This window comes from Thunnus maccoyii, chromosome 14 (assembly GCF_910596095.1).
Source record: "Thunnus maccoyii chromosome 14, fThuMac1.1, whole genome shotgun sequence".
Lineage (NCBI taxonomy): Eukaryota > Metazoa > Chordata > Actinopteri > Scombriformes > Scombridae > Thunnus > Thunnus maccoyii.
In genome coordinates, this window is record NC_056546.1 from 7071488 (window position 1) to 7085264 (window position 13777).

General features: G+C 38.5%; 1 long non-coding RNA gene across 1 annotated transcript; it reads left to right on the forward strand.

Moving 5' to 3' along the window:
• The first annotated feature begins 472 nt into the window (after positions 1 to 472).
• Positions 473 to 2344, forward strand: LOC121912037. The gene is made up of 2 exons (XR_006100006.1): positions 473 to 903; positions 1826 to 2344. It is a non-coding gene; the product is annotated as an uncharacterized LOC121912037 (long non-coding RNA).
• The last annotated feature ends 11433 nt before the right edge of the window (positions 2345 to 13777 follow it).

Consider the following 13777-nt stretch of genomic DNA (forward strand, 5'->3'; position numbering starts at 1 on the left):
GTTTCTGTGCTCATGCTGAATGCCCCATGAAGTCAAGATGTGCTGAAATGTTTATCTAAAAAAAAAATAATACTAAAAAAGATGTACTGGAAAGCCAGCACCTCACTATAATAGCTGTGTGTTTTCCATTTGGGAAACAAATTCACTATAATAATGTAATATTTTGTGAATCTTAATGCCATAAAGAATGATAAAAATCATGATAATTTCAACATTTTAGTCCAAATTTATTTATTTCAGAGCTTTTAAAGTAAAAACATAGATTATATGATACCATAAAGTATGAAATAATTCACTATTTAAAACCACAGACTTACTACCACCCCCCACTACTACAGCGGAAGAAAAATCTTCTTCTTCTTCTTCTTCTTCTTCTTCTACTACTACTACTACTACTTCTACTTCTTCTTCTTCTTCTTCTTCCTCTTCTTCTTCTACTACTACTACTTCTTCTTCTTCTTCTTCTTCTTCAGATGTGAGAAAAAGGACCTAACATTATTACAGTCCATACCAGCAGAGACAACATCTGTCCACAAGATGGAGCTGTTGTACTCTTCATAGCTGTGAAACAACAAGGTTTCAGTGCTTTCTGTTACATGGACCTTCTCTTCATTTCATATAAGATTATTATATTCACCTGCCTCACCGTCATAATTATTTTATGGAGTGTAATCATCAGCAGTTTTCAGATGTCATTCTGAAAAATGATCGTGAAGATATTTAGATTTTAACTAAAAGTTTAGATATTTTGAAGCAGTGGTTTTAGTGTGTTTTTTGTTTCTTTGATTATGTTTTTTTTCCCCTCTCACATTGTTTCTGGAATCGTGGTTTGTACTCCTGCAGTTCCAGGAACACCTTGCTTTCAAAGTTCACAGAAATTCTCCACATCCTCCCGCCTCTCAGGTACAGACTCTCCTTTGTGTGTGTGTGTGTGTGTGTGTGTGTGTGTGTGTGTGTGTGTGTGTGTGTGTGTGTGTGTGTGTGTGTGTGCGTTCGTGTACGTGTGTGTGTGTTGTGTAGGACTTAGGTAAGAATAAATGCTTGATAAACACAAGTTAATGACACAAATCTGTCTCTGAAAAGAAAATACATGTTATTTATTCATAAATATATTTCCACTGTACATCGAGCGTGTGGTTATTCAGTTCTGATTTCCTTAGAGAGAGCGTATACTGTAAAATTCACAGATTCCTGACTTTGTGGGGCATTCAGTGTTACTCCGTTTCTTCTGTGTGTGTCCAGTTTTCCACTGGGCTTCTCAGTGTGTTGGCGTGGGATGAATAGTGGCAGTGTTCGGTCAGAGTGGGGCTGAGTAAACAGTCATCACAAGCTTGGCTGTCCTCCGCCATACAGAGTAATGTGGCGGCACAATGCCACAGTTCTGCACAACAGCAGTTACCAAGCCACCAAATATCTTTTCTTTACAGATCCCTTAAGGTCAGATTCTCTTCTGCAGGTACCTGGTCAGGGTTTGATGTCTTGTTCAGTGGCAATGCAAACCACCCTGGAATGTGGATCCTATAGTCAAACTACTGTTCATGGGATATTTTGTCCATGTTCTAGATTTGAAGAGGTTTTTGGTTTTACTTGTTTGACTCATCAGTTTTTTTGTAATACCAACATGTATATATATATATATATACACTGGATATGTTTATGTCATCTCTCTACAGTAGCTTTTCACTAATTTCACTGTTTAGTCATATTCATTCATACAATACACTCATTATTCTGTCATCTTTTGACTTAACTATTTGTAAAGTTGGAACTCCTGATTTTGTTGGTTTTTTCTTTGCAAACTAAAGGACGCTTTCTTTTCTGTCAGGACCCTTTACAGAGAAACAACCTCCGCATTTTTGGAGAAGGCCTATGTTGAAGAGGAAACCCCCCCCCTCCCACTCACACCTCATCTTACCTCAACTCACTTCAGAGCATCTACATACATTTAACAGGGTGCGTGTGATTGCACAGAAACACACGTAAGTGCATGCATTCACTTTTGAAGCACTTGCACTCAAAAACCGCATCGACATTTAGGACACGGTACAGGAACAAACGCTGACGTGAGATGACGAGGTGCAGGAGTTGGAGAGGATTTCTCGTCTGCTGACCTCCCACTTCACAGCAGCACTTCACAACCTGTTTGTTTTTGAGAGGAATACTCCACCCTCTCATCAACAAGCTCTGCTCATTAAGTTCCTCAAACCACTTCTGTTACACAGGCCGGGCTTTGAATGGGAGGCTGATTGCAGCCTAAAAATAAGACTCAGACAAACATGACTGCCGCCCTAAAGACGCAATGGGAAGCAATGATGGGTAAAGTCAAATAAAGTTGTGCTCTCTACTCTACTCTTCTCTGCCTTCTATTTAAAACAATTATGTGGACATACAGGGAATAAATAGTTCAGTGTTGCAGTTCAAGCGTGCAGTTTCTCAAAGACAGATAAGACAAAATAAGAGGAAGATAAAGACCAATAAGACATTTGAAATAGTTTAAATTATACTAAAAATAAACAATATATATAAATACATCCAGAACCTAAGGATGTTTTATAAAAAAGCACATTAATTACATGAATTAATCCTACAGTAGGAATATTAATAATTAAATTAAAACCACACTCTGTCTAGCTCTCTTTCTCATTACACTTTACACTATTATTCATTACACCAAGGCCGCTACTTGTAAGTTGTTTTGGATAAAAGCGTCATGCCATGTGACAAAATGTAAATGTAAATTCCTGTTTACAAAAAGAAAAAAAAGCATTAAAGAGAGAGAGATACACAAACTATAATACATCTGTAGTTGTTATGTCTATGTAGTTATTATAAAGTAATATTAGGAAATGTTATACAACAACACTATAGACAATAGTGTGCTTCAAACTTTGCAGCAACAGTTTGTGGCAGTCTAATTCCTGTTTTAACATGACCAAGAAATGGTTTCATAATCTCAGCATGGAAGAACATGACTGGTCTGCACAGAACCTTGACCTCAACCCCATCCAACAGCTTTGGGATGAACTGTCCAGGCCTTATCGATCGACACCAGTGTCCAAAACCTTGGACACTGAAAGCCTTATCAGAAGATCAAAGGCTGTTGTAGCAGCACATTAATACCCAGTGTAATGTTTGCGTGTCCACATACTTTTGGCTGTGTGTGTATGTAACATGATCTGTCAACAGTAGTAGAGATGAAAGGACAGAAACAGGAAGTTTAGCATTTTTTTTACCCATAATCTGCTATATTATGTTTTATTTTATACAATATTTCAAAGTATGAAAACGACACAAAATAAGTTCAATAATGACATAAACTTCAAAAAGAATGATCATGCTGAACTTAAACACTTTGCTGCAACATGGTAGTGCCTAACATAGTTGTAAATTAAATGCTCTGCTACAGTAAAATAGCATTTCATTACATGGCTTCCAAGAATTAACAGAATTAGCAGGAAAAAAAAAAAAAACACTTAAAAAATGCAGCCATCAAGTTAATCAGATGAAACATATTTTTGTTTGTGTAAACCGATCATGTAAGATTTTAATAATCATCTCAGTTTTTTTCACCACCAGAAACACAGTCATTAAATTCAAGTATCTGGGAGTTTGTTTGAGTTTCCTGCAGGACGTCCCTAGAAACAGACAGTGTTTTCATGTTCATGTTTCCAGCAACTCTGCCTGCCACAAAGATCTGCATCTGCTCTGCATGCCAGATTCTAATCTTAATGCTCGTGCACAAACTGCAAGTCACTTGCAAGGAGCTGCAGGGAGATCATGTGCCACGTGGTATGAAATGTTGTTTTGAAGGCCCTTCCACCGAGAAGAATATACTTCAAGATAAGATACATGATCCATGTGACCTTTACCATCACACTGAAACGATCCCCGGTGACATCTCAGGGGAGGACCTGAGGCTGTAGACACACAGATATTCAGTTTCACCTATAAATGTGTTCATGTTAAGGTGGAAATACAGACTGACTGAATTCTCTAAGTATGCAGGTCACTAATTAATCCACTATCTGGTTGTCTTATCTGTGATGATAAATACATTCCAGGAATATTTTTTTGGACGAAGTGTTTGAAATATCTGCTTTATCGCTGCTTGAATAGATATTTCTCACATTTCCTAAAATGCCTTGTGAACAAATGTGACCCTGCTCAAATGTTGGTTGTGGGTGAGAGAGTGATAATGGTAAAAGCAAGGCAGAGAGTTTCCGTCTACCGCACTCACTGAAAAAGCAACACGCTTCATGGCTGCAATGCATTCTGGTCAACTGAGGTTAGCATAAATGAATACACACTTTCACACTTACTTGCTAAATTTTTGGGAGAATAATGCACATACTTTTGGTCTACTTCTTTATATCTTATTCTTTAGATTTTCTATAGCTTTGAGCACTGATGTTACAGGAAACAGGTCAACTGATTGAAAGCTTTTGTGAAATCAAATGTGTGATAACACTTTCTGTTCACTACGTGACTGAAAGTTTTTTGCAGGCTTTATAGTGAAACTATAGGTTAAAACCATATCCTTCCACATTTTGGAAGTTGACGACACTGTTTCTAAGTTGACATGCACTTTTTATTTTGTGCCCAATGCTGTGACAGCATATCGTCTAACCCTGGTAGAAAATGTACAGCAACTTAGAAATGTTAGGAATGTAGTGTAGTTGCAATGTAGCTGCACTTTGTATGTGTGTGTGTGTGTGTGTTTGTTTGTGGGTCATGTGTTTCTTTAACCTATATACATTTACTGGTTACACCACACCAAAGCTTCCCGCCATTTCCAACCTCAACAACTGTGAACCAAAAATCGGTTATAAAACATACAAAAAAAAATAAATAAAAGTAGACAGTCACCGTGTGAAAGTTTTAAATCCAGCATGACGGATCTGGTTCAGCCGAGTTAAACATAGCAGTTAATGTATAATATGATGTGTTTATTTTCAGCTTGACGCATGTTTGCTTTTATTTTTGGCTTCTTTGTATCTCAGAGATCATGAGAAAGAAAATTGTCTGATTAGTTTCAACTGCCAAACTGATGGAGAGTCATCAGTCCGATAAGACAGGTGTTAAATCACCATTCGACTGTGGCAGGAAGAAACAGAGGCGGTTCTTTAACACCTTCACAGACTGTTGAAGAGGAAATAGAGAAGTCACAGTGCATGAGTAAAAAAAATGCATTGTATATTATATAACGCTATTAAAGCATGTTCCATCGAAATGTAACACAAAGGCCACTCGATGTATAGAAGTGTGTTTTTCAAGAGTAGTCCAATAAGAGCCTAATGTGCTCAACTTGATCTGATGTTAAAGGGTTCAGCTAATATCTAACCTGACATCACTGCGTTCATTAGCACATGTCAATAGAATACTATTCTAAACCTGCACCGAATCCCTAAAGTGATGCTGCAAACTTGTGATAAAACCTGAATTAATTGATTTTTGTAGCCACTTGGGGGCAGCAGAAACAAGCTGTGAACACAACGTTGACATATCATTAACTTTTAAGTTGATATGTTGGACTTGTTAGCTAAACTATTGCTTCTTTACACATTCAGCAGTTACAAGCAAACATTATCATCATGTGTCTGTCCAACTGGTGAATGTAAGTCCAATATTCACTCTCTTTTAGCTCTGTTTTTGCTCTTAACCAACTCCTGAGAGAAATATCTTTGGCAGTTAAATGCTCCACTATGTTTACCAGCTGTTTGGTGCTGAGCAGGAAGTGTACAGTAGGTTTTTAGAGCTTTTTCTCTGAAAACAACTGCCTGCTGTGGTGGAAAACAAGGCCATGAGAGCGCTGAGAGTGAACCAAAATGTTAAAGTTGCAGCTGGACAGCTAAACTATGAGCTGAAACTCATTATAAAGCTCCATATAGCTAAGGGGAACTGCAGAGACATATAGCCACTTAAACAACACATAAAGTGTACTATATATACTCACAGCTTTGTTTGTGCTACAATTGTTTGTGCAGTACACTGAACGTGCTTTAGTTATGTGAGGTTTATGTGGAGCATGTTCTGTCCTCAAAGAGGAAAGACAGACTTAAGCTGTGGTCATATTATTATTAGGGCGACCAAAATAACCTTGTTTCTAAACAGGGTCATCACAAACATTTGCGTAGCAGGCAGAGCTGTATGATGATTCTCGTAAGTACACAGGAAGGCTCACTTAATCAAAAACGTATCTCTAGTTTACAGTTTCAAAGCAAATCATGAAGTTTGTATCTCACAGCGTTGGTAAAACTGATGATTTTTCTGATCCCTTTAAGCTGATTTTCAAGTGTTTCCTGCAGCAAGAAGACATTTGTCAACGAGTCTTTGCACTACAAATGATTTTCACTCAATTCCCAGGTTCTTTATTTCACTACAAACGGAAAATAATGAGTCCTAAATGTTAATCAGCTAAATCGAACAGAGCTGAGAGGTCATTGTGATGTTGTCTAAAGTGAACTTCGGCCTGTGAAAGAGATGCAGATCTGAGCAACTGCTGCTGAATGGAAAACAATACACGTAATATGACCACACATTTATGTTTTGTTCAATTTGAGCCGGGCAATTTGAGTGTTGAGTGTTTGTGTACACCATCATCCCTCTTAAATCTCTGCTCAGCAACCATTTCTAAACTAATGAAAGAGAGAGACAAAGGCTTCATAGTCACTGTGGTTGGTCTGTTGTGAGAGAGAAAGAGAGATCTTCTATCATTGTGGTTGGCCTTTACAGGGAGGGAAGAGAATGATTCCTGTTCCCTTGTATAGGCATCGCAGTAGCTAGTCCAAACAAGTTGAGGTCAGATCCAAACATATCAGGCAGCAGTGGAGTCTGTCCTTGTGTTCACACTTCATCCTTTCCATATTTCATAAGAATGTTTGCTCTGCACAGCTTTTGTTTACATATCTTGAATTCACCTCCATCACTCCCATGGCCCGCACAATGCAAAGATGGAGAGCAGCCAAGTTTGAAAAAATATCTTTATCCTTTATTTGCCTGCACATAAAGGAAACCGGGCCATGTGAAAGTTATGATCATTACTCTTAATAATAATCATTCACAAACAGACATTAATGAGAATACTTTGTTCTGTTTAATTAAATGAGTGAAGAGTAAGTCTGGTGATATTTCACATTTTCCTTATTGACAGCAAATTTCATAAAACTTTCTCTCTGTGACACAGACTTCGATTGTTGTCCAAAAACTGCAACAAAAACAAAAACAATATAAAATAGTCCCTTGCAAATGCACTATTTACTCCTGACTGTTTATGTGTCACAGACAGAAAAGGGAAGTCAGAAAGTACTGTATTAAATTAAGAATAACACCAGCTCGAGTGGTTATTGTTTACTACTGCTTTTCTCAAGAATCCACCCTTATTTACGCCTATAGTGAAAACAATGCCAGTAAATGCATCGCCCTAATTTCAGAAGAATGATGAGTAAAATGCCTGCAGACATAGTGGTGGTTTGGAGCATTGACTCAAAAGCTAACCCACAGTAGTATTAGTCCATTTGACTGTTAAGATACTGCTGCTGCAATTACTGTCCATTATTGTTACTATTCTGCCCTTGAATTCCACTAAAATACTCAACATATTGTGCTTTTTGTCTGTTGGATGTCTATGTTAAACCTGGTCAAAGTTACCTCTATTTCCTCCTTATGACATCAGATCGTTCAAACATGTACAGAAGTGAACTCCTAACCACTACTGTTTGTTTACGTCACCTCTCAAGCCCAAGTCTGTTGAGAGGCAGCTTCCAGGAGCTGGCCAATCAGAACAGAGTGGGCTCAAGGGGGCCTTAAAGAGACAGGACAGCTAAAATGTCTGTCTGTTTCATACAGAGGCTGAGGGGCTGCATAAAGGGCCAGTACAAGACAAATAAGGAGTTTTTTTTTAACTGTAAATCATGCAAAGATATTCCAGTAGAGCCCCAAGAATATAAATATAGACCTGGAAATGTTCATGATATGTCCCCTTTAAATCAATCCTCCTTTTGTGAATCTGTCAGTTTACACTATAGGTCACCAGTGAGAGCCAACTGATAACAAACCATGAAGCAGAACTATTGTTGCACAGTATAAATTCTTTCTGTCAACCTTTAACCTGAGCAATATATCTTAAACAAAGATGTATTTGCAAAGTCAGTTTCCCACTATAGAATATTGAATGGGAGCCATAAAGTCATGAACCATAAATCCAGACGTTCTCTAAATTTTATGGCACCAGTGTCACAATAAATAATGAAAGACATCACTGCTTGGCAGCCGTTAGTTATCTACAGTGGAAGCAGTATCTTCTTTTGATACTGTGTGTGATGTTCTGTGCGCTCTGATACTGTGAACATGAAGTTGTACAGAGTATCTCCTCCGGTGATGACACACCCACAAAAATGTTGATAGCTTGAGAGAGAAAGAGAGAGAGAGTCTGACTGAGGAAGTAGCCCATTAGAAGTGGTTCTTTGATATGAATTTGCTGCGGTGGGAGGGGGTGTTTTTTTCTTCTAAGCGCAAATGTTTCTGAATGTGTGTTTGTATGTCCATCAACAGTTGTTTGTGAGTGTGTGTGAGTGTGTATACATTTACATGCAACCTTGTAGTATTTGTGGCTCTTGACAAAAAAAGACCTTGATGTTGTTCCAGCGTTGTTTCACACTGTGGTCCGGTCGTGCTGCTTCCTTCATCTCTTCCTCTAATCTCTAAAACACAACCTGAGTGTTCTGTTCCAGCTCTGATTAGACTGCCTGGCTCCTCGCTGTGTGTCGCTGGCAGAGCCACAAAGTCTGCGCTGACACACGACTGAACTAGACTCTTGTTAATGTATTTACAGTACATCTGTGGCGCCTGGCTTGCATCATCTTGTATTTACTGACCATTATGAGCAGAATATTGTAGACGATTTGCTCCAACTTTTTCCAGTCTGCTTTTGAAAATTTTCCCTTAATCGTGTACGCACCATTAAAGGTCAGTTCAACCAAAAGCCTGAAAACTATATTTTCTCACTCACAGCTGCTAGTATTAAAGTGTGTAGATAATTTTGGGTCTATCTGCTGAAGTTTGAGAGTTGCACACCAAAATACAATATAGGTAAATGGAATTTGTCCTTCTAAAAGCTTTGACAAGGGAGATGCACCCTGTAGCGCAACATACCCTGATAAATCAGGCAGCAAACAAGTATAGGCAAGGGCAGACTTTATGACATAAGATGACTTTTTGGCAATGACTTCTTCAAAGTTTACAAGAGAAACTCCCGAGAAGAAATATATTGCATTGTGTCCTCTGTCACTCTGACAGTGAATTGTTTTAATTGAGGCTATTTCCTCAGTAGAAAATATCAATAAAAATTAGTGAGGTCTGTGTATTATCCAAAGCAACCAGGGCGTTGTCTATGGAAGGAGATGTTGCAATTTAATTTTGAAAATGTAATTTTCAGTGCTTTAAGAACCGCAAAAAGGAAGTTCCATTCATCTTCCGTTGCATTGAGGTGGAGGCAGAAATCTCAGAGACGGATATCTGAAAACGTCTGCAAATAAAAACCAAAACTATCCACATGGCTGGATACCACTAAGTGAGAAAATATGTTTTTGTGTGTGTGTGTGTGTGTGATTTGGGTGAAATCTGGCCAAATGTCAACAGCAAAGAAAGTAGCACATAACAAAAAAACGAAAGTGAAACTGATTCTGTGTGCACGTTACATCAAAAACAGCAACAAAAGAAATCAAGTAAAGAAAGATGGGTCGGCAATAACATTCATAAAAACCAAACCACCTGTGTCCAGCCTGCATTTTGAGGCATCACTACGGTTTACAGAGACACTTAAGACAAAAAAAAGAAAAGAAGGAGGATGAGTCATCAACAATCTCTCAGCCTCAAGGTAACACTTTCACATTTCCTGTAACTTAGATTTCGTTTCTTAGTAAAACGAAATTTAATGAAAACACAAAGGATTTTTTCTTTCTGTGATAAGTTCCTTTTTTAAACTGCCAGCAATTTCAGACCATTTGCTCCACCTTTCCTTTTCCTGAGAAAAAAGGGTTTCAGTAAACCTTTTGAAGGTCCCTTCTCTCTCATTGTACAGAGAGGAAGGACTGCAAAAGTCAAATTATCTTAACATAATGTTCCATTTACTGGTAATTGTCAGAGCCAGAAGTCAACTAACCACCTGTGTAAATGTGGTTTGGTTTTCGTGCCTCACTGATTTTGCACCAGAAGTTTTAACCAATGTAGGAGGCAGCTGTCTGTTTCCCAGTACTGTATATGGTTTTGTCTTTTGCAGCATTAAGTGGGGTTCATTAACAAAAGAAAATTCTGAATCTAAATCCAATCCAAATCTAAATCCAAAGTCAAGTTCAAGTCTCTGCGATTTCATTGCATCATGGACTGAAATATTTAGGAATCAATGAGCAGCAAATACTCAAACTTCATCAAACCACGTGACCGCTGAAACTCACGCATATGGCAGCAGCAGTTTGGTGAATGCACAGTTAAAACGTCAGCAACTAAACCCACTTTATTATGGTTACAAAGATGGCAAAGTCCTTGCACGCCATTCTCTGAGTTTGAAGGGGTTTTTTGTTTTAGTTGCCCTCAAGCTGTGACTCATTTTCAGTTTCATTGTTAAGAGCAGAGTAGTTCACAAGTGGATACTGTAGAGTTATGTTAAGAAGCTTCCTCATGATGTCAGTTTGATACATTTCTAAAGATACTTGAAGCACACATCAAAGCCAACCGGTATGATTAACACAATCCAGCAGCTTGTGTTACTGTTCATCGCCTGAGAGGAATTCTATGAAATATTCTGATATGGACACTTTAGCTACTTGGGAAAGTACGTCACGGAAAACAATTCTTCTTCAGTGTCGACATCATGCTGCACTAGTGGATGTAACTAAGCAGAACCAACCAATGAAGTCAACACAAATATGAAATAACTGTTCTGTTGATAACTATCAGCCACGTTAATGCATCACACTGAGGAAGTCATAGTTTTAGTCCTTTGTTCCTTTGACAGATCAATCAATATGCTTTACAAAACGGTCAACAGTCATGTAAACAACACACTTAATGGGCTGAAAACTGAAACACCCCTGCTATTATGATCTTTAAGCATCTTTTACAACAGTATTGTGATGCTAACAGCCTTTCTTGGGACTGAACTCATTATCTATTTGTATTTGTATCTGTATTTGTTGAGGCAGCAAAATTATTTGTATTTGTATTCGAATAAAAGTGAAAGGAGGCTTAAAAATCCTGTTTTTGTTTTTGTTACGCTTTTAATTTTAGAAAATTAAAGTGTTACAATAAGTGTAAACTATCTTATGAAGGAGGTTCCCACACCAGGTCTCAAACTGGAGTCTCCCAGATCATAGACGACTGACTACTGAGTGACTACTGAGCTGACTAAAACTTTACTCATCACCTCATTTTAGACAGACCTCTACCTATTTATACAACCATAACACAGAGACAGCACAGCATGTAACGTGTAGGGAAAAACTTCAAAGGCGATTATTGCTTTGCACTTAAACTTTGTGGAGGAGAGAAGGGGAACAACAGGTTATGGAGAGTCCCTTGGGTGCACTTGTGTCAGTAGCTAAACTTTATCTCTGGGGAACACCCTGAACTCCAGGAGTGATGTCCAAATTAGGAAATCTGAATTATGTAGCAGGTGGATGTGACTCCCCTCGTTTAGACCTGCTGATAGACACAACAGTCTACTATTTGTGCTTTGCAGAATACTGTATTTGTATTCAGGCACACCCTGTCTGCCACCTGTCTGCCCTCCGGGCTACAGCCAACTCAGCCTCCATGACCTCCATGTCAGCACACCAGTGTAAATGCAGAAAGTGAAAGACAGACGGCCTCCTCATCAGCAGGACACATGAGCAAGTGAGTGTTTTGTTCTACACAGCATTATGGCAGGTGATGAAGAAGCCGGGCTTCTCTCTGGCATTACCCATGTTCTCCAGAGTCAGCATTTTTTCTCGTAAAGCTTGCAGCACCTTTCTGCACCGTTATGCTCGGGTCGGTTTCTCGTTTCTGATTTCGTGTCGGGCAGATAAAGTTGCACTCAGTCACGAAGAGGGCATATGGACCAGGTGATAAGTGCCTTTTATATACTCATCTGTATATTTCTGATTCCTAGCTTTGTCTTCTCCTTGTACCTAACACATTCCTGTCTGCTAACCAAACTTTTCTCTTCCCTCGTCTCCTTTTCTGTTGTTCTTTCCATACAGCATATGTCTCTGTTTGGCATTACCTTTATACACACAGTGGTAAAACATATTTTTCCAAGTTGTAATACGTTTCTTTAATGAAAATTATTCTCTACTAAAGCCAGTATCTGTCAGGACACCATTTAAGGCAACAGAGTCCATTGCATTGGCACTAATTCAAAGCATTAATCGCTTGAAAGGATTGTTTTTGGAGTGTTGCCAGGCAATGTAATATCAGGAAACATTTGAAAAGATTTTTGATCACGTGCCAGTTCCTGTCAGTGTCGCTCATCTTCATTTCCCAAACACAGGAGGGGGAGTTTCCAGAAGTGAGGAAGTGGCATCTTCCTGGAATTGATGACATATTCAATGAGTCTTTCAGGTTAATAAATGAAAAAGACTAACACACACAGTTATATCTCACCTAGCTGGTAAGTTAAGTTCTCCTCATTTCTTCTCTCCCTTTAGGTTTACTTCATCAGAAAATGGCAGAGCATGGCGCCATGAGTTTAATTTTCATCTATATTAACTACACATGCTATGTGCACCCCCTACATTATTAAGATTATTTTTCTGAGTTCAAAAGTATGAAGTTATAAAACCTGCGGACATGATGATTATTTGTTTTATCACCCTGACATCAGAAATAACTGCCCTGCAGTGCAATAAGAAATTGCATTTATTTTGGAAACAAAAATCTTCTCTGATTTGGTTAAAGAGTAAAACTTTTAGTCTCTCAACTTTAGAGTTCATGAAAATGGCTTAATAGCTTCATAAGCTAAAGGCAAACAGGGTGATGTTATGTAATGTTAGTGTAATGTTACCTTTATCAGGTATCAGGTCTCACCAGTTTCCATTTCGCTCTTTTTGCTGGGTTGTTGAGTGTTAATGGTTGAAATTAGATTCTCCAAATACTCTTCCACAGTATTTGGATATGAAAACCATTCAGGCCTGTAAAGAAAAATCATGTCCGTGCCAAGTGGTATAACACAGACTGGTTGGTCTGGTTCTCTCATTCAAACATCTCAACATGTATTGAAATTAGATTTCATGCAGAGCTACTCGACGTGTTTCCCTCTGCAGCTCTGAGTACACAGAGAACGCAGTGTGATGTAATATGGCCGTAGCCATTTTGAAGCACATTACCTTCACTGTTTGCTCTGAGCTCTCAGGCAAACATACACGTCAGAGTACAACTTTTTAATGTTCAAGAGTACATTTTTAGATAACGTTGGCACTTATGAAAAGTTTCAGTCAGGCTTTAAACCACACTAATGTAATGAAACAGCTCTTTTAAGAGTTTTTAATGGTCTTCTCTTAACTGTTGATTCTGCTGTTCTGGTGCTTTTAGACCTGACTGCTGCCTTTGACACTGTGGATCTCAAACAGTGCATAGGCATCAACGGCACTTTCCTCAAATGGTTTCAGTCACACCTGATAGATAAGAGTTTCTCAATTCACCTTGGCGAATGTTCCTCGACTAAAGCCCCACTTACTTCTGGGGGTCCCTCAAGGCTCCATTTTGGGCTCAAACCTCTTTTCATTGTATATGCTGCCCTTGG